Source organism: Lepisma saccharinum, chromosome 7 (genome assembly GCF_977018435.1).
Source record: "Lepisma saccharinum chromosome 7, izLepSacc3.1, whole genome shotgun sequence".
Lineage (NCBI taxonomy): Eukaryota > Metazoa > Arthropoda > Insecta > Zygentoma > Lepismatidae > Lepisma > Lepisma saccharinum.
Window position 1 is genome coordinate 51,625,058 of NC_139235.1, and position 23,726 is coordinate 51,648,783.

Genomic DNA, 23,726 nt, shown 5'->3' on the forward strand with positions numbered 1-23,726 from the left:
GGACCACCGATCTAATACATTCTCCAATACATTTCAAAAATGTTATTGAATGTTTCATGTCCATAATTTGATCAATGCATCAATTCTTGACGCTGAGACGATATTTTCTGCAACTACCTCTTCTCTCCTCTCGTCTCCAGTCTCTTCTGTTCTTATCTTCTCGTTCTCCTTCTTCTTTCCTCTCCTTCTCCTCTGCTTTTATCTCATATTGCCTTCCCTACTTTTCTCGCATCTTGTCTCCATAACACTCTTCTCCACTCCTCTTATCTCCTCTCCTGTCTTCGATTTCCGACTCCACTGGACTCTTCTCCTCTTACTTTCGTTCTTCTCCCTTTCTCTCTTTTACTCAACTCTCCACTCCTCTCTTCTCGTTGCCTCGCCTCCCCTCCTTTCCTCTTGTTTTCCTCCTATCTTCTCTTCTTTGCTCCATTTTTCTCATCTCTACTCGAATATTTCTCCTTTCTTCTCACTACTTCTCCTCTCCTCGTCTATCCTCTCTTTCTTCTCCTCTACTTATCCCCTTCTCCTTTCGCTTTCTCTTTCTTCTTTCGTTTTCTCTCACCTCTTTTTCTTTCTGTAGACTCATCAACGATGAAATACTAGAAAACCTATTTTTTCAGAAAGAATTTTGTCATTTGCGATATAATAGTGATATTTTTATAATTTTATACAATAATACTTGTTTTTATTTCTTTCGCGTATTTCATAAATATCGATTGTGCATGTGCCAACCCTGAAATTGAGCCTAACTCTACATGCAACCCACCAACGCCTTGTGTAATTTGGGTTGCCTAGTTTAAAATGTCGTTGGCCTAAAACTTTTGAGAGACACTGTACAAGTAAAAACACTAGACAATGGATAATGTCCAATTGACATTGCATGCTAATAAAGAACCACTCTCACTTAACATTTAAAAATGCGGAATGGGTTAGCACACGCTACGGTGCCAGGTGTACCGGGTTCGAATCCCGGCCAGAGCATGGGTCTTTATGAGTGTCTTCTTATTAATCGCGGTTAGCCAAAAGTTGCAGAAAAGCCACGCTAAATAACCCAATGGACATTTCCACTTTGACATGAAAAACGTTTTAAATCCATTAATTTTACAGATAATGACACAAACATGAGATGAGCAAAATATCTCGGCGATATTTGTTTCGGTTCTCGAGAAACACGCCTTCAAACACCGCTGAAATTCACCTACTACGTCACGGATTTGAAAACGTCCTCTCCACAGACAGGAGGTCCTCTGACGTCATCACTTAGAAATCCGTGCAGGCGGGGCTTCTGCTCGTCCCGACAACTTAGCATGAGCCGCGGAAGCGACAGAAAATTCACTTGTTACTGTGTAAAACAAGTATCATACAACTTCCAGTGCAAAAATATGTGCTCCCATTTCTTGGAGATGAATTATGCCCTAGCAGTATAGTAGTATTTACTATAATTCAGCCACTCGGTAGCAGCGGCGTAGTGTCCACGTAAGGCTTGTAAGTCCACCTTACAAGCTGAAATTATTGAAGAAAACGTATTTCATTCCCGTATTTATCGCTTGAACACACATAGCAATATCAGACTTCAAGTAGAACTTTTAACGAATCAATTGAGGACTTGTTTTGATTCGAGTTGTTTCTCTGTAAGGCCTCTTGAGAGGACTTACGTGCGGGTGAATGGAAGAAACGATTTGGACTCGCCCATGGCGGGTGTGTTTGTTTACGTAGTATCTTATCAACCAATGACAGGGCGTCCCGATTCTCACGCACTGTAATGCGCATTACGAGTGGGTGCTATCTGGCGATATTTCTGTCCCCGCTGCGTCTGTATGCAAGGTCAGAAGAGAACCAAGAAAATCGACTCCCGTGTTGTTTCAACAATGCTTGACGGGCGGTGTAGCTAACAAAACGGGTGACTTACATTCAAATAGATTCTATTTATTTAAGATATCTTTGAGTTTTCTTTATCCAATATTCAGATCAGGTTTATCTAAGGAAGCCTTACACCTTTCATAGAATCACGCTACGCCACTGCTCGGTAGAGGGTTTTCCCATTAGGGTGACAAAGCAAACCTTGTAACAGTCAATGGCTGAACACGTGAACAGCCTTGCTCATTGCCAATACATAGGTTAGTTCTCACTGGCAAGAACTTAATATTATAGGAATGCCTTTTCTGGAATTACAGTTATTTTCGTCATAATATTTTCTTCACAAATTTTAAGATAATACTTTAAGAACACACTGGTTTACACGCCAATTTCTGCAATATAAGAGGTGATACGGTATAAAAAGGTACGGTGAGTTTTTCAATTTCCTGCAGTAAATGACAGTTTTCCTCAGTTAATATATATATTGCAAATTTTTGTATTTATCCTACTTTTACGTCGCTTTTCCGTTCACTTTGTTTAACCGCAACGATGAGAACGCATGGTTAATTTATTATAATTTATTTATTAATTATTATCTCTAACATCACATTTCTTTCCACTTTTGGCTAATCGCTACAATGAAGATGAATAACTACAAGCTGTATTCGAAGTCGGGGTGCAGGAGTACACCCCCCCCCCCCCCCACACACACACACACACTACCACCAACTGCACAATCTAAGTATCACCAAACCTGCCATGATAAGAAACGAACTTTTTCTTCTGTCCCATCTCATTTCGAAATCATTCACTTGTCCCATCTCCTTTTATGAGACGAGACGGAACATGCCTCGTCTCGTGAGCAACACTAACATTAACAATAGAAGAATCCCCCTAGATGTCCCCAAAGTCTCGAGCAAACATCCTCCCATGTAACAATTTCCAGTTCAATGAAATGTCACTCACAAGGAAACAGTCATGCCCAGGTCGAGAGTCAAACCTGGAACATGCGACTTCCTCAGATAAATCATGAATTTTGTGTATAATAATTACAACGCCAGTTGATTCCTGGTAATTCTGAATCTGCAGTTTGGTTTGCATATATAAGCAGGATAATATTTAGTTTTCGAGGGCTGTACGAGGAGTAAAAATAATAATAATAAAAAAAAAATATTAAGAAAGGTTTTCTTTGTATTTATAATGATAAGCCTCTGCATACGTTATTAATTCTATATTTTTCTAGACTTGAGACGAGAACGAGAATTGCCCTCCCAAACCGAGACGGATGTTTATAAATTTAGACGAGACTGTCAATGAGACATTTACAAATAAACACGAGACAGACATTTACAATTCTCAACGAGAACGAGACCAAGGCTGCCATGTCTCGTCTCGATAGAATCCTTAGTGGTGAAGTTGTGAACCAACCAATTAATGCGTTCGGCGTAACGAGATGAGGCGGCTTTTTTCGCAGTACAAAATTCAAAATAATTATATCGTACTATTTCTGTATGGGATATTGTTATACACACGAGCGTACAGGGGCGCCGACTTGTCAAAATTATTGGGGGGACTCTGATCACTGAAATAAATTAATGAATGACTCATTCTCTCCCTATTTAAAGTTTTGGCCTCAGAGTTCGGAATCTCATAAAAGCCCACGAATTCCTCAAAAATATCATTTTTTTATTCACAGTTCTAATGCAGAATATTAATAGTCCGGATGGATATGTCACAAGTTTCGTCAACCATAATAGCAAAATATTCCCGACTTTTAATATCTGCTACCACGGAGCGCAAAACAGATCTCCCTAATATATCAATGATATCGTTCTGAATGTCATGTTAGAGCCATTTGTAGCCCAAACGTCCCATCCACTACCCTAGTTCATGCATATCGTCTCTTGAAACTCTTTTTAGTAAAAAGTTTAACAATACTCATAATTACATACTTAGTAAATAGTAATAAGTCATGTGTTTTGCTGTGTCTGGTCATTCCCCCCCCTAAAGTTCATGGTTTAGCGGCCTCAGACCCCCAAATTGATGGTCTAGAACATTTCAAGTGTGTATTTAAAGTTAAGTTCATGTAGCACAATTCAGAGAAAACTTTTCAAGAGAAGCAAAATAATACATTACATCCTCTAAAGCAAAATTATTTGGGGGGCTCTGCCCCCACATCGTTAACATTGGGGGCTCGAGCCCCCCCCCCAAGCCCCATGAAGTCGGCGCCTATGTGGGCGTATATATAGTTCACGGGGGGGGGGGGATGGATCAACTTTTGGTATGATTAGGGTTGCTTTATTTCGTAAGTAAAAATCCAGTGCACTGCTGTCCGGAAGCTTGTTGGGGAGCATGGGGGGAGGGGATGTTGGACCCGACAAAGTTGTGTGTTTGTAGTCACGAAGTATTGACACTTTTCTGTTTATCTTGCGTCACTACGTTTTTAAGAACCAAATTTCTTTAATATGATTCGAGGGGGAAAAATTAATGATTTGATAGTCTCAATGCAGTTTCTTATCGCAGAAATTCCGAAACTATCAGGAAATTGCAGATATTGGTCTGCAGTCCCATCTGGTGAGTGGAATTACGAAATTTCCTTCCCATCCGTATCCCGTCCTATACGACTCTAATTTAAGAGAATGAAATAAGTCCGAAGGATTTTTTTATGAACAAGCGGATAGAACAAGGGAACTGGTAATTTTAGTGACCAAAAAAAGAGAGGGGTTGGACCCGTTGAATCCCCCTTAAATACGTCCATCGTTATACACATTACTTCCTTGTAATAATTATACATAAACTAAGTATAGATATGTACTGTGCAACTAGTAATGTAATCTTCTCAGTGTATTTTCTCTTATCTGCACAAAAATGTTTGATCATAATTTTACGCAACAGAAATGGAACACAAACTGGAATTTCTTTATGGAAAAGAAAGTTAAATAGGCTTTATAAATAAAGTGAAGAATGTGAAAATTCCTACACTACATAGGTTACGGTAAATATCGATAAATATAAGTTTAAAAAATATTTTTGAGTGTCTGGTCAGCAACCAATTTTATAAGCAATATTTTTCGCATGGCCTGAGAACACATGCAGCTGAACCCTTTCATTCATCTTGCACGTGAGCAACACGGATATTTCATAGAAGAATGATCATTACAAAGCATAGCTTTCCTTTCTCCTATCGCTCCTTCTTCCATTATTTAAATCGGTACTGATTTTTAAAACTGCTGCACGTGTTCGCTCACCGTGAGCTACCCATCCGGAACTGGACGCTCGAAGCAGACGACAAACGAGCTCTCCCTAAGGAGTGACGTAGTAACATGGCGGCGGCGTGTTTTCAGCGCAACGCTAGCCTACCAACTTTGGAAGTCTCGTTTCTGCCTTAAACTGGACGCAGAGAAACGCGAGAACTTGCAGGGGTCATTTTTCCAGGGTGTAGTTTTTAAAATTGTTGTAAAAAAAATTGAGTGGAAATGTCCATTCAATCAATCCATGAATGAATCAAAACATTCAAAGAATTATAAAACTGTTACTAAGCACGTGTATCGAAATTCTGTTTTTGAAAAAGTTATATTTCTTAAAATTAGTTTTCCCGTTCCAGCAGTGGCGGCTGCTTAATACGTGCTACCGTGCTATAGCACGTTGCTAAATTTGTTAAAATGAACAGAAGAAAAAAGCAAATCTCACAAATGCAAGAAGTTGAACGAAGCCCCAAAGTGAAATGAAACTTCTCATGTTAAGAGCCTCAACATTTACCACTACCCCTTAGCCTTTTATCTATTTCGGTGGTACGTTGTAAAAACTGCAACTCTGAAACTATAGTCCGTGCCTTTTTTGCTTCCGAAAGTGGATTTTGCTATGTAATTTATGTTTAGGAAATTCTAATTTTATATTTTATCTAAATTACCTGTTTTTAAATGCTATATATACTATATTTCCTTGTGTTTATGTAGCACTTCAATAGTCAAGAAACAAACTGAAGAGTACCGTCATTTTTCCCCGGCTTCCAGACCCGAAAATTTTCCGCGCGGTTCATTTCATTGTGTTAAAATCGCGTGGCGTGTGAAGTGGTGGTCATTGTTGTGAAGGATTAGCTTTTTGTTGTTGTTGTTAGAAGTGAAAGTGAGTGTGCGTGTTATAGTGTACCATGAATTCGGTGGATTCTTTGTTGCAGCGACCTTTCTCTTCAAGAACACTTGAAGAAAAGTTAGAAATAAAAGCGCTAGGACGGCCGTTGCCAGATTTGGATCTATCGCAAAATGCAAAGGGAGGTAAGAACGCTACGCATAAAAGGCGATTTAATAGAAAACTGTACGATAGTGAACCATGGCTTTGTGGGTGTCAAATTCGAAATGCATTATTCTGTTTTCCTTGCATACTTTTTGGAAGTAATGATTCGTGGTCTAAAGAAGGGGTAAAAGATCTAGGACATTTAAGTGAATATATGAGGAAGCATAGTGAAAGCAAAAAGCACATGAATAATGAGTTACATTTTGTCTCTCGGAACTGTCAACATAGCAACGCACTTAAGGCACGCTTATCTAGAATCGCATAATGAGTAAGTTGAAAAAAATCGCCACGTCTTGTCAAAAATCATAGACTGCATCAAGTTCTGTGGAGCTTTTGCGTTGGCCCTGCGTGGCCGGCCACGATGAAACAGATTCCTCCGCAAACCCTGGGGTATTTTTAGGGCTCCTTGATTTTGTCAGCAGTTTAGACAATGCTGTTAAAGAACATCTTGACAACAGCACTGTATTTAAAGGCACTCGATCTCGCCATCCAAGTTCCGTGTTGGAGTCTCGGCCCGGTAATGGGTATTCTTTGTAATACTTTGTAATAATGAAATTAATGAAGGGGCATTCACAAAGAATACCCATACCCATACCCGGCCCGAGACTCCAACCCGGAACTTCGATGGCAAGATCGAAAGTCGACCACTTAACGTTCGTGGCCACAGAGCCGGCACGTATGTGTGGGTGGGGGTTGGGGGGGGGGGTAAGTACATGAAAAACAGCATCAGTTGTAGCACGCATCTTTGAAAAGTCACGAGCCGCCGCTGGGTTCCAGTATTCCTAAAACCACTCTTCAGAACAGGGCGTCCCCAGGCAACTACTATGCAATGGGACCTTTTTTGACGCCCAGAACATTTCCTTCCCTTTTCATCCATATCAAAATCGCAGTTGGCCAAATGGCACAAATTAGTTGCGTCAATTAAAACAGCCACTGAAATAATAATTTAGAAATCCGCACCTACGCAATTCCAAACATGTTCAGAGAAGATAGTCTGGGAGGGGCGCCAACCCTTTAAATGCTCTGTGTCGGCATTTGTTCTACACCAAAAGTTGCAAAACTACTAGAATTCTTAAATGAAAGCACTGCATTTGTAGACAATGTACGCAAATAATGCAACTGCAAATTGCACAGAAACAAGCACTGTTGGTGTAATGTAAATAATGTTGTTTCTTAGCACTGTGCGAATTAACAGGGGAGGATGCCGGGGAATTTTTCTCTGGCAAAATATAATTATTATTATTATTATTCCTGTCAAGGATGTTTTTATCCCTCTCATCAAAAAAATTAAATTGAAAGCATAGAATATACCATTATTTAACTATTTAACAAACACGACTGAAAAATCATTTGTGTCCATTAATGGTCCAGTTATGAAAAATGTTCTTGTTGAAGAGTAATAGCCTTGTGAATTCTTCTTTTAATAAAACTCACCATTTTGCAACTGAACTACTCACCGAGCTAACAGCAGGCTGTATTCCGCTAAAGTTTTCATGGCATGGTTGTGATATTTTACATGTATTCAAGTTCACAAGAAATTTGAAGGTGGGTTAACAATAGAAATTTGGTCATGTTTTCGGTGTTCGATAGCTGTTTTTGTGTGTGTTTTGGTTTTTCTAGAATGTAAATATACTAAGTGTTTTTAAACTACGTTTAAATGTTATCATAAAATTTAATGAACTAGGTTAGAGCCAATGTTGTAAGGCACTTAAACCGCCAGGGAATAACTGACTGGTAACATATGATACAAATTCGCATACTCCCTAAAAAAAACTATCTCCCAAAATTAAATCACAAATACGCAACTGAGTGGGCATCCTCTCCCCCTCCCCCCCTCCCCAGCAAAAGTATTACTAGCACATTGTTTCTGATAAAGTTCGAGGGCACCACGCGAAGTTTGGAGTCTGTCTTCCAACATTCACCGGTGTCAAAATTACGTATTAAGCTTGACGTGCGCTCAGACGTCGGAAGCGAGGAAACAGAACGGAACAGTTTCGCTTCCGGCGTCTCAGTGGGCCATAACCTTCAAGATAACCTGCAGACTTCTAGCCGGAAATTCCGTGCTTTGGTTCCGTACGTTCCCCTGTTGTAAGCGTTACACCATTTGATTTCAATAGAAGCAGACGACAGAAGTTCTGTTGACGGATTTTTCCGTGTTTCCCCGCGTCTCAGTGCGCGAGGTCCTTTACGCTCCCTCGGGAGCCAATTACTCGTCAATGAGGATAACACGTGTTCGTACTGAATTATACTTCACCCCTGAATGTCCATGCATGCTCAATGAAGATAAATATATGAAAGAAGTAAATATTTTGATGGTAGCTTACCTCTTGTCAGCGTATCCTTTGCAGCTAAGGAACCGGTTCGGACGAAACTAGAGTTCTGGCCCAAAGTGAAAATCGGATAAATGTTTTTTTTTCTTAAAAGACACCTTGTTCAGTACTTTTTGCATGAAACCATCTTCATATTTTTACATATACTCGATTGTTTTTAGAAGTTGTACACTTGGTGTTCTGTAACTCAGTCACCGGTAAACCGGAACATAAGGATACTGCTGTGTCTTCCAATAAATTCAGTGATAATCTTAGGAATTTTGCTGGGGCTACTCGGCACTGTGGTTGGGCGAAAACACTTGCGGCTGCCTGCTCTATTCTCTTCGAACGAGACAGCAGACTTCCTGTCAACACTTTCCAAGCGTCTTGGCTATTCGCGTGGCTCGTACGCGCCGAACTGATTTTAAGTTCTTGTCGCTAACTTGGATGGGGCCCAGTGTGGGGGGCAGAGGGAAGGAGGGGAGGGGAAATGAGACAAAGCCGATAGAGAAGGAGTGGGACAGGAGACGCATTGTGGAACCGACGAATGGTTTGCTCGCCGAGCGCCGTTTTTCTTTGGAAATTGATTTAAGCACCCTTACGTCATGTGAGTAAACACGTTCGACCACATGACCAGGTTCCTAATTTGCGTACGCACGAGTTCCCAAGGACATGTACACATTGCTCCTGCCCCCACCTTCTCGCTGTCCCTCCACCTATGAGCTGCTCTATGCCAATAGTGTTGCAAACTGTGACAGAAAACAGCTACATGTAGGGAGATTTGGTATCTGAAGAGAATCAAACTGCGTTCGTTCACATTCGACTGTGAGCGCGGGTTAGGTGAGAGAAACATTATAACTTGACAAGTTTAAAAACAAGACGCTGCAATCCATTGTTTGCGCACCTCACATCACATTTCCCCACTCCATTGTCTGCGGCGACGTTCGTTTGCAGTGTTGCAACCTGGAGAGAGTGGAATCGTCTGAAAATTTTCAACGAAATTTGAATGTGAAAGGCATGAATTAGTATCCCGTTACCTACGCTACCTATTGATTACGCTAAATTCTAAATACATTTTGATATTTTCCCTTTAAACCTTAAATGAATTAAGTTATATTAGGGATATTTCTTACCAGCATAAGAAATGTATGAAATAAAACGATAGAAAAAATAAAAATATATAAAGGATAGAACTGAGCTCACCTTCTAAATGTTTTCCAGTTTTCTTTCTTCAGTTTCACTCTCCCACTCATCCGAGTCTGTGTCTACCGATGAATCTGTGTCCGTGTCTGAATCGGCTTCACCAAGTCTAATTCAGTTCATCTACACGCTCGTCCATAAGTCCATCTCTTTCAAAGTAAGAATCTTGCAGCCAAGAGTAAAGAGCAAGAACATTTCAATGCTTTAAAAAAGAACACAGGCAAGCGTGTTATCAGATTGCCTTCTCGTAGTGATTGTTGTACGATAAACAAACGAACCACCACCCCATTCGGTTTAAAAAAAAAAACTGGCCACTGCTCGATGTCGCATTCAGAAAATGAAGTAATTCGCCCTGTAGTTTCTCTTCGTTATAAACCTTAACGCACGTGCGTAATACTACAGTTTACGATCGGCGCACCGCACGCATTTTCAAAGGCGGGATTAAATCAAATGAACCACTCATACAATAGGAGCCGGCACCGTCACGCTAAACAGTGAAAATCGTTTGTCATATTTGTTTTAGCTTAATTTTGCTGAGTTGGCACCACTGGTACTCTCAACGCCAGACCAGTGTTGCCACAATCTGTAAGCACAATTTCCCTTTCCAAGGGGTAAAATTTCCCTTTTTCGCCCATTTTTTCCCTTCATCTAAAGAATTATTATTATTAATAATAATAATAATAATAATTAAGTACTATCGTTGACCCATGTTCGTATGTATGTATAAAATGTTAATCAATTTAACTTTTAAATGCTACGACGCCAGGGGTACCGGGTTCGAATCCCAGCCTGGGCATGGCTGTTTGTGAGTGTCCATTCATAAATTTAATCATATAGTTACTCATCCTCATCTTTGCAATTAGTCAAAAGTGGCAGAAAAGCGAAGTAAAATAAACCAAATCCATAAACAATAAAATCAATAACTTTTAAATGTTTTTTTGGAAGATTTAGATTTTATTTCTAAACCAAGCTATTTTTTTTTTTGTTTTGAGATGAAAGCTAAAACTATGTTATAGTTGGCAACTGAAGATTTTCATCAGTAAAAAGCAAAACACACAAACAGGGATTGGATTTAGGGAGGCCAATGCCCCTTGTCTTCATCATACCATCAGAAGAAAATTTAAAATATTCTACACAAAATGCTGTTCTAGTAAGGCGCACAATTGAAGAGTTTCTGTGGAAAATCACATTTTTGCCTCCCCATAAAAATGTTAAGTTCGGCGCATGGATATACGCGTTTTATTAAAAAATATATAGTACATACCTGAGCAAATGTTCTATTTTGGTAAATTTCACATATAGACCGTGTTAAAAATGTAAACATAAACATTGGTGAGGTCTTGCCCGGTCCCCCCGGAACTTCCGGTTTAGGCCAGTCCCCGTTGTTGTCAGTGCAGATTCACCGGCATACGAAGTAAGAAATGAGCGCTTGTTTTCATCAGTTGTGCGACGATAGTCAAGAAAGTTATTTGTTAATGTTCTACTATAAAGGAGTGGACATCTAGAATCCGTCCGATGATCAACTGCAGAGCAGATTATTAAAATATGACGTGTCTTTGTGGCCGCCAGTTGTATAGCACACTAAGTATCTCTACGTACATACAAGTATCTCATGTACACGCACGACAAACGTTTAAGCCCGCATCACACGGAACTGGAATTTCAGTAGGTATGCCCTAGTTGGACTTGCTATCAATTTGCTAGTTTTCGCCTCACACGATACTTATTAGCGTACTTGTCGATAGACTTTTGTTCCCTTACGAGGGAAGTTGTAATGGCGGCCGCGTGAGAAGTAAACAATGTATCACTTCACATTTTTAAAAGTCAATAACTATTCAACCGAGAGGAATAACGTTTCGTATAAAACGTTATTAGGTACAAAACAATGGTGCTGCTTAAATATATAGTTTACAACGTTTACTGTACACGTATGGAAGAATATTTTAGTTGTTTCAAATGTAAACACCGTGCACTCGGCATAGATGGTGTAATTCAATGCGCCTTGCATGATGTATACGTTATACATTGCTGGAATAACACTCGGAAACCACAGACAAAAAAGCTCCTTTGCACACTCACAGATTATCTTCACATGGCGAAACTTTGCTCTGATTGGCTGTTCCACAGAATCCAGTCGAGGAAAGCAAGTAGCAATTAGAACATGTCCTATTCCTCCAAACCAGGCGGCCATGATTGCTACCTAGAAAGTTAGTTCAGTGCCAACTAGAAATCCAGTTCCGTGTGATAGGGGCTTAAGATATATTGAATTATTTTGGAAATGGAAAAGTGAGGGAAAGATAATTCTATAAAACTAGTGATATTATTATATTATAAAGTATGCTCAAGTGAATGTTTGCCAACAAATCAGCAGAAGTAATGACACATAACAAATGCTAGTAAATATTTGTGCTTTCAAGGTCTGCTTTCCAACTGAGGGATTTAGGGAAAACCTATGATATGGATGCCACTTTCACTTGCACGAATTTACTTCAAGCAACAAGGGAGTTTTCAGACTGAAGCGACAAGCGATATCGGGATTTCGCACAGAAGCATTCGATCTAAAGCAAACCATTCACCAGTCACACTTGTGCAAATAACAGGCCGGGGCAACACAATGCGCGGTATTGATAAAACGGCCCAGTCCAAGCGACAAGCGACACCTGCAATTTGTCGTTCGGAAGGTGTTTATTTTTTAATATTGGTTTCCAAGAGAAACGTATCGCTGCAGTCTGAAAGCTTCCTTTCGAACCAATTCACCACGAGAAAATGCACGTGTAGCTTGGACTGGACTGTTGTTTTCTCAGTACCATGCATCGTGTCACCTCGCTCTGTTGTACTCGTATGCAAGGTGAATTGTTTCCTTTAGAGTAAAGGGGCTGTTACTTGTCGCCTCGGTGTGTAATCTCCGTGCTACTTAAAATAAAGTGAATCCTCAGTGATCAATGAAATTTTTCGAACCGAAGCGACACGACAAGCTGCACGTGTCGCTCACATTTCCACTGGCGTGTATTGTGCCGCCTGAGACTTGATTTCCCATGAGCGGTAAATGCTTATTTATAGACTAAATGGGCCTGTGTCGCTTGTTACTTCGGTACGAACCACTGCTGTCGCGTGTCGCTTCTGTTTGAAACCTCACTAAGAGGCGTGATTTTCACCACAACACAATACGCAGATAAACGATCAACATGCTTATAACAATATGCAAGTCGTAAAAGTCCTTTCCGCGTACCAATCCTTTCTCGTTCTGCTTGTATCAACAGGTTTCGTCTCTCTACGTCCTTCGGAAACCTACGAAGTGATACTTGACTCAATAAATTTGTTCCCGATTGAACTGTGCAACCATATGCTACACAGCTGACACCCTATTTCCTTGTAAAATAATTTCCACTTTGCCCTTTCATATTAACGTCCATAGCATCGTAAGCGTAACCGGATGTTCGAGGGGGACCAGGCGAGTGCGCATGCTCTGCTGTAGCTCCGCCTTTAACACCGTGTATAGGTGGAAACTTCTAAAACACAGCAAGTTTTTTATTAAAATTTAATCCATTGTTGGTCACGTTTTGTCACTCTGCACGGATTTTTTTAACTTATTTCTGCGGTGTTTTTTCGTCTTCCGATAATTCTCCACGACGTTTTCTAATATATTCTGGAGTTGCAGATAGTCTCCTTTGCTTCCCTTGTTCTCCCGTCGTCCAAGACGGGCACAGCCTTCCACCAAACACTCGTACACGACGAATAACCCACCCAGTGTCCAATGAAGGTTTGCGACAAAGATAACTTTATGGTTTGCACGTGTAGTGTTTGAGGCAAAATTCAGAGAACCGGGGAAACCTTAAATAAACAATACCCTCGGACTCCCACTCCCATAAGGGTGAATGGCCAAAGACCTCCGGCCCCAAACGGTAGACAGATGTGGGTCAACCCAAATTCCACCCTTCCTCTCAGAAAAAAGTATACGACAAAATAATAATAAAAAAAAATCTCATTTTCAAAACTGGAATCTGTTATAATGTTTAATATAATTAATGTTTAGTCTTTCTTTAAATTTCCCTGAAAATTCGCTATTTTTCATCGAATTTCCCTTTTCCCTTTTCACTTAAAATTATCTCCAAATTTCCCTTCAAAAAGGGAAATTTCCCTTCATGTGGCAACACTGCGCCAGACCAGTGAGTAGAAGAGTGGTGGGGAGGATGACGTAATAGGAAGTGCTCCGCAGTGATCTGCGCATATCGGGACTTAACTTGTCAGGCTATAGTAAAGGTTCCCAACGAGGAGGAGTGTGCACGGGGACCAATAATACTCTGACTTATAAATTTAGTGAAGAACAATCTTATCGCCGTTATTAAACAATTTTGTGCTCTTAAAGGAAAATTATAATGGAGTCGCCATACTAACCGGTGTGGAATCACAGCGCAGAACGGTTATTTTGACTAGTGTTGCCCACGAGACGAGACTTTGGCCTGTCTCGTCTCGTGGAGTCTCGTGGAAATGCTGTCTCGTCTCGAAAATATTCGTTTGTCTTATGACACATGGTCAAGCTCGTCTCGTCTCGAATTTTTAAAAGCCTGTCCCGTCTCGTCCCGTGGGCAAGACTAATTTTGACAAAATCCTGTTTCCCTAATGGCTGCTTCAGTGCTTTGGGAAGGGGGAATTTTAGCGTTGTCACTTCTTGCTCAAGTGATGGGCGTAATTGGCTCTTTGACCGAGAGTTCCTTCACAGGTAAACGCAGAAACAGAGGGTCACTGCCATAAAGGCGATCTCCACGCCGGATATAAGAGCGGCGCGCCTGTAAGTATTTCGAGCATTTTCAAGTTTCAAGCAACTACGAAAGGAAAGGGGGTGCATTATTACATATGTACAATAATTGGACTATCTAACGTCGTTCTCCAGCAAATATCTTGTTATTAACACTCCCACAAAGTTTATTCATTAGAGCCCGGCCAAGCTATGAACCGGCGCGGGGATATTAGGCAGTGACCCTCTGTTACCAGGTTTACCTACGAAGAAACTCCCAGTCAAACAGCCAATCAGACCTACCGCTGCCCTTGTTTGAGCAGAATCCCTCCTCCCTGAAGAGATAGCGTGGCCGGAGTATACTTGTGTAGCCTCCGTAAGTTTGCAGAATAAATTACCAATACATTTGATAACAACGGCGACGATTGGGTGCCAAAACTGTGGGGCAATACAGTTGACTTTTTCTTGGCAGAAAAGGCATTAGCCGCCATAGTGCCGGGGCAAAAAGAGAGGGGCAACTCTCCCCACGCTCCCAAATCACCGCCACTGTTGGAAATGAATAAATTATGTGTAGTTGTTTTGAATCTGCTGCACGAAACCATGTTTAAATGTAAATTAGTCTCTGAACCACAAGAGGGGAAATTAAGGAGGAGAGAGAACATTGATGTCACGGAAGTTGGAATTCTTCTAATAGTGATTTTCGGCGGTCCAGACACGCTCTATATACGCCCCTGTTTCATACACACCAATACAATAAGTCAGCGATATGGAATTAAGATTTTTCTTTCCCCGACTGAACTTTCATTAATACCTTTTGCCCCCCTCCCTCAATCAGAGGGTCTATGCACGCCTATGCCTAAAAGCCGTACTTAGAAAGTAATCGGAGCCAAGCTCCAGCAACACTCAATTCTGCAATTTCAAACCAAACTGTTTCAGGCAGAAAACCCTTCAACTTTCATGTATTGTTAAATTGAAAGGTTTGTGGTTTCAAATTATTATCCGTTCCAAATGTAATTCACTTTCTTTCACGCATTACAATATTACGTGGGATGATTACGCCGGTGGACATGTTTTTTTTTCTTCAGAAAATAGCAATATAAGTATTAACTGCCTTCATTTCAGAAGAAAATATGTGGTTTCATCATTTCTCCAATAGATGGCTCTGTTTAAATGGTGGTAAAATATTGATTTTCTACAATACAAATCCTCCAATTTTGAACTATAGCCTAATTGTACATAGAATTGTAAACATTTACCCCAGCTTCTACCTTCAAATGGCACATTATCATGAAAATTGTATGGACTTTGACTATGTAAGTCGTATTGTCGAAATCCCTCATAAAAATTTTCTTCACAAAATGTCCAAAACTCAATGTTAATGTTATAATATGGTGGGTTGATTGAACATACTGACGTGGAGAAAAAAATCGTGTACTAGGCAAAAATCCTGGCATGATGGGAAGAAATTTATGCCATTACTGTAATCAGCATTCAAAATACTTCCAGAATCACCTAATGTCGACCGGTGTTAAGTACAGGTGGCGTTAGAGAATGCCCCGTTTCGTTGACTGTCTGGATAGGATATCATTATTCAACTACACATTGCCAAACCTTTCTGCATGAATATACTGAACAATTTAGATGCAAACTTCATCTTTGAATTTGACTACTCCTGATAAATGAGGCAAGGTCGTTACTTGGTGCTGGTGGGTGATAAAAGGACTTATGACCACATCGCCACCTACTTTCGGAGATTTCTCACGTCGTACAACCAGTCACGAAAAGTGCGTTTCTGGCGCGTAAGGAGAGGTCTTTTCATAAAGTACTCAATTGTCAACATCGCTTCCACTTAACATACCCTGGACTGCATTGTTGCAGATTGTTGCAGACTAACGAGGCTCTGGCGTCTGAACACACATTCAGTGTAATCCTCTATAAGACTAAAAAAGGTAAAGTGCTCCCCTGTGCATAGCACCACGCCACGAGGGCGTATAGGGGATGTGGGGATAACGCCCCACACTTTCTTGATCTGGTCGTGAGTGGGGGTGATGTGATCAGCATCACGCCCCTAACCGCCTTTACCCCCCAGGGTTTCCCCCAGGTACCCATGTTATTCGGTGGGGGCCGGGGCCGCTTCCATCGTTAGAAAAGTTCCCGGATTTGAACCGGCCGGGGGATCGAACCCGGGACCTTGAGCATGGTAGTCAGACTCGTTACCGACTGAGCCATCGCGGCCACAATAAGACTAGCTCTGTCAAAGTTTGTCAGTGATTTATCCACACACACCTACACAACAGATATTTAGAATGGAACTTGTCCAAACACTGATCTCCCCTGTTCTAAATTACTGTGATATACCGGTAGTATGTGGTGCAAATTTGTCTGTTCGAAACAAAATCAAAATTCAAGAAGTTTAAAACTCGTGCTTAAGCTATGTACGAGATCACATTAAAAAATTCGACCATATCCTTCCAACCCTAAACGAGAACAAAATACTAAACATGAACAGACTTCGGACTTATTTCTGCTGTATTATACAGGGTGGCTCAATAAGTCACTTAACACCCTCAGTACAAGGCCACTGCGGCATAGAATTTGAAATTGGCGATGACCAATCGTTATCTGGCCAAGGGGGAACCACATTGACGCCACCCACACGGTCGGCGGCCATCTTGATGTCCGCCATCTTGAATTCAACTTCAGAATTTTAAATGGGAAGGGGGTCGTGCGACATATCAAAATGGGCTAGAATTTCACGAGAAATGCAATGGTGAAGGTTTTTTCGACGTATATTTAACCAGTAAAATGTTATGACTGAATTCTTGTACCAATTTGCTCGTTTTCGAGGTGTTAGAAAAATGCCTTAAAATTTGTTTAGCGCTTCGGTAATGCATCGAGATCAAAGTAACGTCTATGGAGAGACGTTCGCATGCCATTGCACATTATTTTAATCGGATACATCCATGAAGAGCTGTGCATTATGAATGGTTGTCGCGAACAATTTACAGTGTGACGCTTCCATTGAATTAAAAGTCCTTCACAGTGACAAGGCTAATGTTTATGTTCATAAGGAAGTTTATAAACAGAATATGTGACCCTTGTCATCTGATAACTAACTTTGGACAAAAACTGGTTCATAACGTTCCCATAAGTGTTCTGGTGTTCTTCCCTATTGAAAAAACTCTGTAAAAAGTACCTTCTTCCATAAGCAAGGATGAAAAAACCTTTTTATTTAACAAATCCAAGTAGCCCTAAGCATTTAAGGTTCCGTTGATGGAAAACTGACTAACCAATCGTGTTCCACACAGCACGCCACACCATTAACTTACCAACACTAACCATTCAGCTTTGATCTGTCGAAAATGGGTTATCAGATAAAAATCATCGAATATTCTGTTTATGAACTTCCTTATGAACATAAACATTAGCCTCGTCACTGTGAAGGACTTTTAATTCAATGGAAGCGTCACACTGTAAATTGTTCGCGACAACCATTCATAATGCACAGCTCTTCATGGATGTATCCGATTAAAATAATGTGCAATGGCATGCGAACGTCTCTCCATAGACGTCACTTTGATCTCGATGCATTACCGAAGCGCTAAACAAATTTTAAGGCATTTTTCTAACACCTCGAAAACGAGCAAATTGGTACAAGAATTCAGTCATAACATTTTACTGGTTAAAGATACGTCGAAAAAACCTTCACCATTGCATTTCTCGTGAAATTCTAGCCCATTTTGATATGTCGCACGACCCCCTTCCCATTTAAAATTCTGAAGTTGAATTCAAGATGGTGGACATCAAGATGACCGCCGACCGTGTGGGTGGCGTCAATGTGGTTCCCCCTTGGCCAGATAACGATTGGTCATCGCCAATTTCAAATTCCATGCCGCAGTGGCCTTGTACTGAGGGTGTTAAGTGACTTATTGAGCCACCCTGTACAGAATCTTTTGCACAAAAATTTCCCTGAAAACTTATTTGAGAAACTAAAACCAAAGGGGGAATACAGAACTTTGGAGCCAGGGTAAATGTGAAATTTGAGGTCTTCAAACACTCACTGGAAATTTTCAAATCATATTTTATACTTTGAGCGGCCTAACAAATTTAAGAATGAGATAAAAGTATCTACTGTTAAGTGAGCAATAGTAATATGTCCTCCTAGGGCCTCCCCGATGGCGCAATGGTAGCGTTGTCCCGGGTTCGATTCCCGGTGGAGGCACATAGTGGTTCGGATCCCACATTAAACTGTAGGTCCAGTCCCTATTAGCCTTACTGTGCATAAAGTGGACTTACGGCTTCTTCATACCGCGACGAAAACGCGCAGTGCAGACGTTCCGTTTTGAACAGATTTTTCAGTTACGAGCAAAGATAGGACCTCGGGGTTTGTTTTCTATCCTTCAGAAAATATGGCTGCGTAATTCCTACAAAGCAGAAATTTTAAAAAAGACCCTGCTTAATAAGTAAATTGGGCATAAAAATGGGGAAAACCCTAATTTTCACATGCAATTATCTCGTTAACCACACAAGCTAATGGAAAACTTTTTTGTTGGGGTCATGCAATGTTCATTGTACTTGACATTAACATCATCACTATAGAAGTCAGTTTTCCAATTTTTAAACTGTTTGAGGAAAACGAAACCCTTGCTATATGTAAAAGTGTCCCTGCACTGTGGCGACACCTCGTGCAGATAGTTAGAAGCGTTCTAAATCCCACCCACAGTAGAACGCGGAGGGATTCAACAAAATAGCTCGTGAAGACAAAACACGATCGCAAGAGACAGGGTAGTGTGCATGTTTCAACTGGACGTATTCAATTGCAAAATATGGGTGACGGCAGCAAGTGTGCTTGGCGTAAGATGTGGGCTCCGAGAAAATCGTCTGCTGCGGAAACAACAATGAAGTTTCAAGCGCTACAAAATCGCCGGCAAAATAACTACACAGACGTTCATGTATTGTGGAAGGGTTCAAAATGAAATATAAATAATACCTATCCGTTTACTACATGATCAAATAGGGAAGTATTTATCGCTTTCCATTAGACGTTTACATTGTACAGTGTCTCTCAAAAGTTTTAGGACAACGACATTTTAAACTAGGCAACCCAATATACACAAGCCGTTGGTGGGTTGCGTGCAGAGTTAGGCTCAATTTCAGGGTTGCCAAATGCACAATAGATATTTATAAAATACGCGAAAGAAATATAAACAATTATTATTGTATAAAATTATTAAAAATATCACTATTATATCGCAAATGACAAAATTCTTTCTGAAATAAAAAAATAGGTTTTCTAGTATTTCATCGCTGATGAGTCTACAGTAAGGAAAAGAGGTGAGAGGAAACGAAGGAGAGGAGAAAGAGAAAGCGAAAGGAGAAGAGGAAAAGTAGAGGAGAGAAGAAAGAGAGGATAGACGAGGAGAGGAGATGTAGTGAGGAGAATGGAAAAAGATTCGAGGAGAGATGAGGAAATAAGAACAAAGAGGAGGAAAACGAGAGGAGAGGAGAGGAGAGGAGAGGAGAGGAGGAGACGAGAAGAGGGAAGTGGAGAGTAGAGTAAAGGAGAGAAAAAGAGAAGAACGAAAAAAGAGAGTGCAGTGGATTCGGAAATCTAAGACAGGAAAGGAGATAAGAGGAGTGGGGAAGAGTGGGATGGAGATAAGATGCGAAAAAAGTAGGGAAGGCGATATGAGATAAAAGCAGAACAGAAAGAGGGGAGAGAAGAAGGAGAAGGAACTGGAGAGAAGAGGTAGTTGCAGAAAATATCGTCTGAGCGTCAAGAATGGATGCATTGGTCAAATTATCGACATGAAACATTCAATAACATTTTGAAATGTATTGGAGAATATATTAGATCGGTGCGAAATGCCTTTTGGCTGAGTTCAGAGCAAATTAAAATCTTCCATGTAAGATCTTTGATTTTACCTGCGATTTCACCACTAAAAAATGAACGTAATTTTTAATATTTATAAGAATTATTCAATTTTTCTCTACTTCTCGGTTCGTTGAAATTGAGATTTTGTAATTCAATATTTCCCCTCCCCCCATCGTTAATTCCAAACTGAATCATTCCGTTTCACACGGCGTGGACAATGAACACAATGGGATATGTCTAAAACTTACGAAAATTTTCTGCCAACGGAAGGGTTCGAACCTACGACCATCAAACTGACAAACCTGAACGGTAGCCACTACCCTACAAGCTTTCGTTCCTTAAACCAGGTTGAAGAACCGCTACACCGCGCCTTTACCTTCGAATGAAACAACAATTTTTTTTAAGTATTCTGTCCCTTTAATATTGTAAATGTCGTTTGGTATACGTGTAGTTGAACTTTGACTTTAATTTTGATTTCCTTTCTTGTAGTATAACCGATATCTTCGAGAAATAATTTTCGAAGTGATTAAAGCGAGAATATTGGTAGTTGTGAAAATGCCAGTTATTTCTTCTAACTTATTATTGTGATTAGACATTACTAATGGGAAATATCTAGAGGCTTGAACATTACAGGACGATGTTCTTTTCCTGTGATACTGTAACAGACAAGATGCTTGTTTACTGATGCAAGTCTTGTGTCCAGAACAGTCTTATGAAATGTATTTGCTGTTGCGTAAGGTAACACGAAATAATTACATCGTGTGCGAACTACCAAATCTGTGCAACGTTATACGTAAACAGGCGGAAAATTTTATTCATAAAATCATGTCACATTTGACAGTATTAGTCAAGAGAGACTCGTGGGACACTGTGTTAAGGTGCTGGACTAAATCCTTCTAATTTTTCTTCCTCGAAGAACAACAATTTCTAAGGAAGATCAACAGTGATGATCTTTCTTATTTCTTTTAAATGCTTACACTTTTCTTTAATTGGGTTAAAAATAAATAAGAATATTGTTTGTATTTCTGTCATTGACGTAGACCAGAGAGAGCGACAGACAGACAGATATTACAAAATAGTTCAAAGTCATGATAATTCTATGTTGCGTACTTAGAATTATTCATACAATAAAGAACATGTCTAATTATGAGTTAACAAAAAAACAATAATAAAGAGACATTTTCGCATCACGATTGCAGTTCGAAAAAGTCGGGACAGGGATTGAAAGTAACGCACTGTCCTGACTAAATCGGTGAATCGGACGTCTGCTAGCCTTGCATCAATGATTATAAAACTAAAACCACCCAATATTGCAGCCTGAAGACTTTTGCGCAAGAAACAGATTCATTTATGCAAGAGCAAAATTGAAATTTTTACACATTTCAAAAATCGACGGTGTTATTTTCGTATTTATTTATTTATAGGTTCACATTTGAATATTTTAGGGTTCGAGGTGGTAGCATGGCCCACATGGCCACTCCTCTGCGTACTGACCTTACGTAGACAGTGGAAGAGAAATTTTGGAGAATCTTTCTATTAAATTTAGTATTTACATTCACCTTATGCTCAGATAGATTAAACCGTTTATTGACAATCGTGAACTTTTCGTTTAATAGATACTATTTGGTTTTAGACGACGGGAGAACATTGGTCGAATTTCCTTTCTTGCTCTTTTGAGAGAATATATACTTCTACAATAGCAATCGCGTTCGGAAACCATGAAAAAAATGACTTGGTTTTCAAAGGCAGACAAGCTTGGTAGTCTAGCTTGCTCGCGATCAAAGTGACTCACTCACGCTATTCAAGGCCGCTTCTTATCGCAAAACACTGTGGTTAGATGCACAGTGTCTGCACCCAGCACGTTACAAGTGACCAGAGTCGAATTTTAAAGAGAATCTGAAGAATGGTAGATTTCATCAGAGGCGGCTAGGTAGGCACCAGCTCAACATGCAATAGTTTAAGTGATAATTCCTGACAAACAAAAAACCGTATTGAATAATTATTGGGATAGTAATACGTGTATCTGCTCCTTGTTAACAATGTAAGCTCGAAGACAATCTGTATTCCATTTATTTATATTGGCAACTTGGTCAACCGGAGGTTATTTTATCGCCTTCGATGATCGAATTGTCTGATCGATTATTTTTTCTTTACCCAGGAACATGCCCCATAGGAGATTTCCGAGACCGGGTTACGCTACTCACTCGTAGCTCCCCAATTTCTTCACGATGGTGGGTTTCTACCGGTCCCATACACAGGCCGAGAACCTAGAGAGTGAGCATAGGCGGACTCGAATCCATGCCGTCCTGCAGTCGGAGTCCAAAGCACAGCTCCTTTGACCGCACGGTCACGTAGGAGGCCTTTTCTTATCTTACCTTTGGCTAATCGCGACGATGAGGATGAATTATGAATAGAAAAATAAAGAAGGTCACGCACAAAGTAGAGGACGATCTTCAACCTCTTGGGATGACGAGTTCAAGCCCTAAATATGAGGATTTCAACCTTAGACGACTTCAATTTCAAAATTATAAACAAAATGCCTACTTACACTAAACTTCTCATCAAGGCCAAAATAGTTTGTAACTGTGAAACTACCCCTGAATACAAATTGACATTTTTTTCCAGGTGAGTAAGAATTCAATGTGTGGCATACAGACATAGATGATACCTTTTGAGAAACAATTAACTGTACCCTGTCCCAGCATCTCTGGAGCAAAGCCACGCATAGCAGAAGAGAAGTGGGGAGAGGTGATCGAGTGGACAGAGCGAATCAGTGCACGCTGCTGGGAAGGCTGGTAACTGCAGTGGTTTTCCTCCCTCCACGCAATCCCATTCCTCTCACGTGTTCATCGCTGCTCAGATACTTTTTTTCGTTCACCTGCTCCAGAGATAAGTGGGACAGAGTGTAGTTCGCATACATGTAGCAAGTAAAGAAACTTATCCCAGAATGAAAATTCCACGTAGTTTTAAAACGTTTGTTTAAGCAATGAATGACTGGAAACGGATCACACATAATTCCCTTGCCAAAATCTACTGGTCGAAAATTAATTTCAAGACATTTCATATCTATTCACCATATTCCAAGTTATAAGGAACTATTTCGTAGATGTTCATGAAACCGTTATAAAATTACAAATAAAATATATTCACAAGCTTAGATATACTAATACGAAGAAAGAAATTCAGATTTAAATTTCAAATGCATGTGTATAAAGTAATTCTAGAAGTACAGAGCTATATCTGAGTATTTAACTTCTTTTTTGCAGATAACGTTACAATATTGAGGCGACAGAATAATTAGGAACTGTAGCTCCAAGAAAACAAAGGGCGTAGTGTATTGGTTAGAGTTCTTGAAAGCATTGCGGTCCCACGTTCGATCCTCCATACTAGATGTTCCTTAAAAAAGGATCCCTTCCATTAAACAAGAGCATGGTAACATTATTTGTAATAGCAGTAT

General features: G+C 40.2%; 1 protein-coding gene across 3 annotated transcripts in view; it reads right to left on the bottom strand.

The window, feature by feature from the left end:
• The window catches only part of LOC145989853 (sodium- and chloride-dependent GABA transporter 1-like), a 271,956-nt gene that overhangs the window by 199,814 nt on the left and 48,416 nt on the right, over window positions 1-23,726 (bottom strand). The window contains exon 1 of one of the 3 annotated variants that reach the window (XM_083125311.1): window positions 8,475-8,910. The exons of 1 other annotated variant lie outside the window; for it this stretch is intronic. The gene's annotated coding sequence lies outside the window, so the exon portion shown is untranslated. Of the gene's footprint in view, window positions 1-8,474; window positions 8,911-23,726 lie in introns of those variants that run through there. One more of the 3 variants, XM_083125310.1, reaches the window with a different exon arrangement.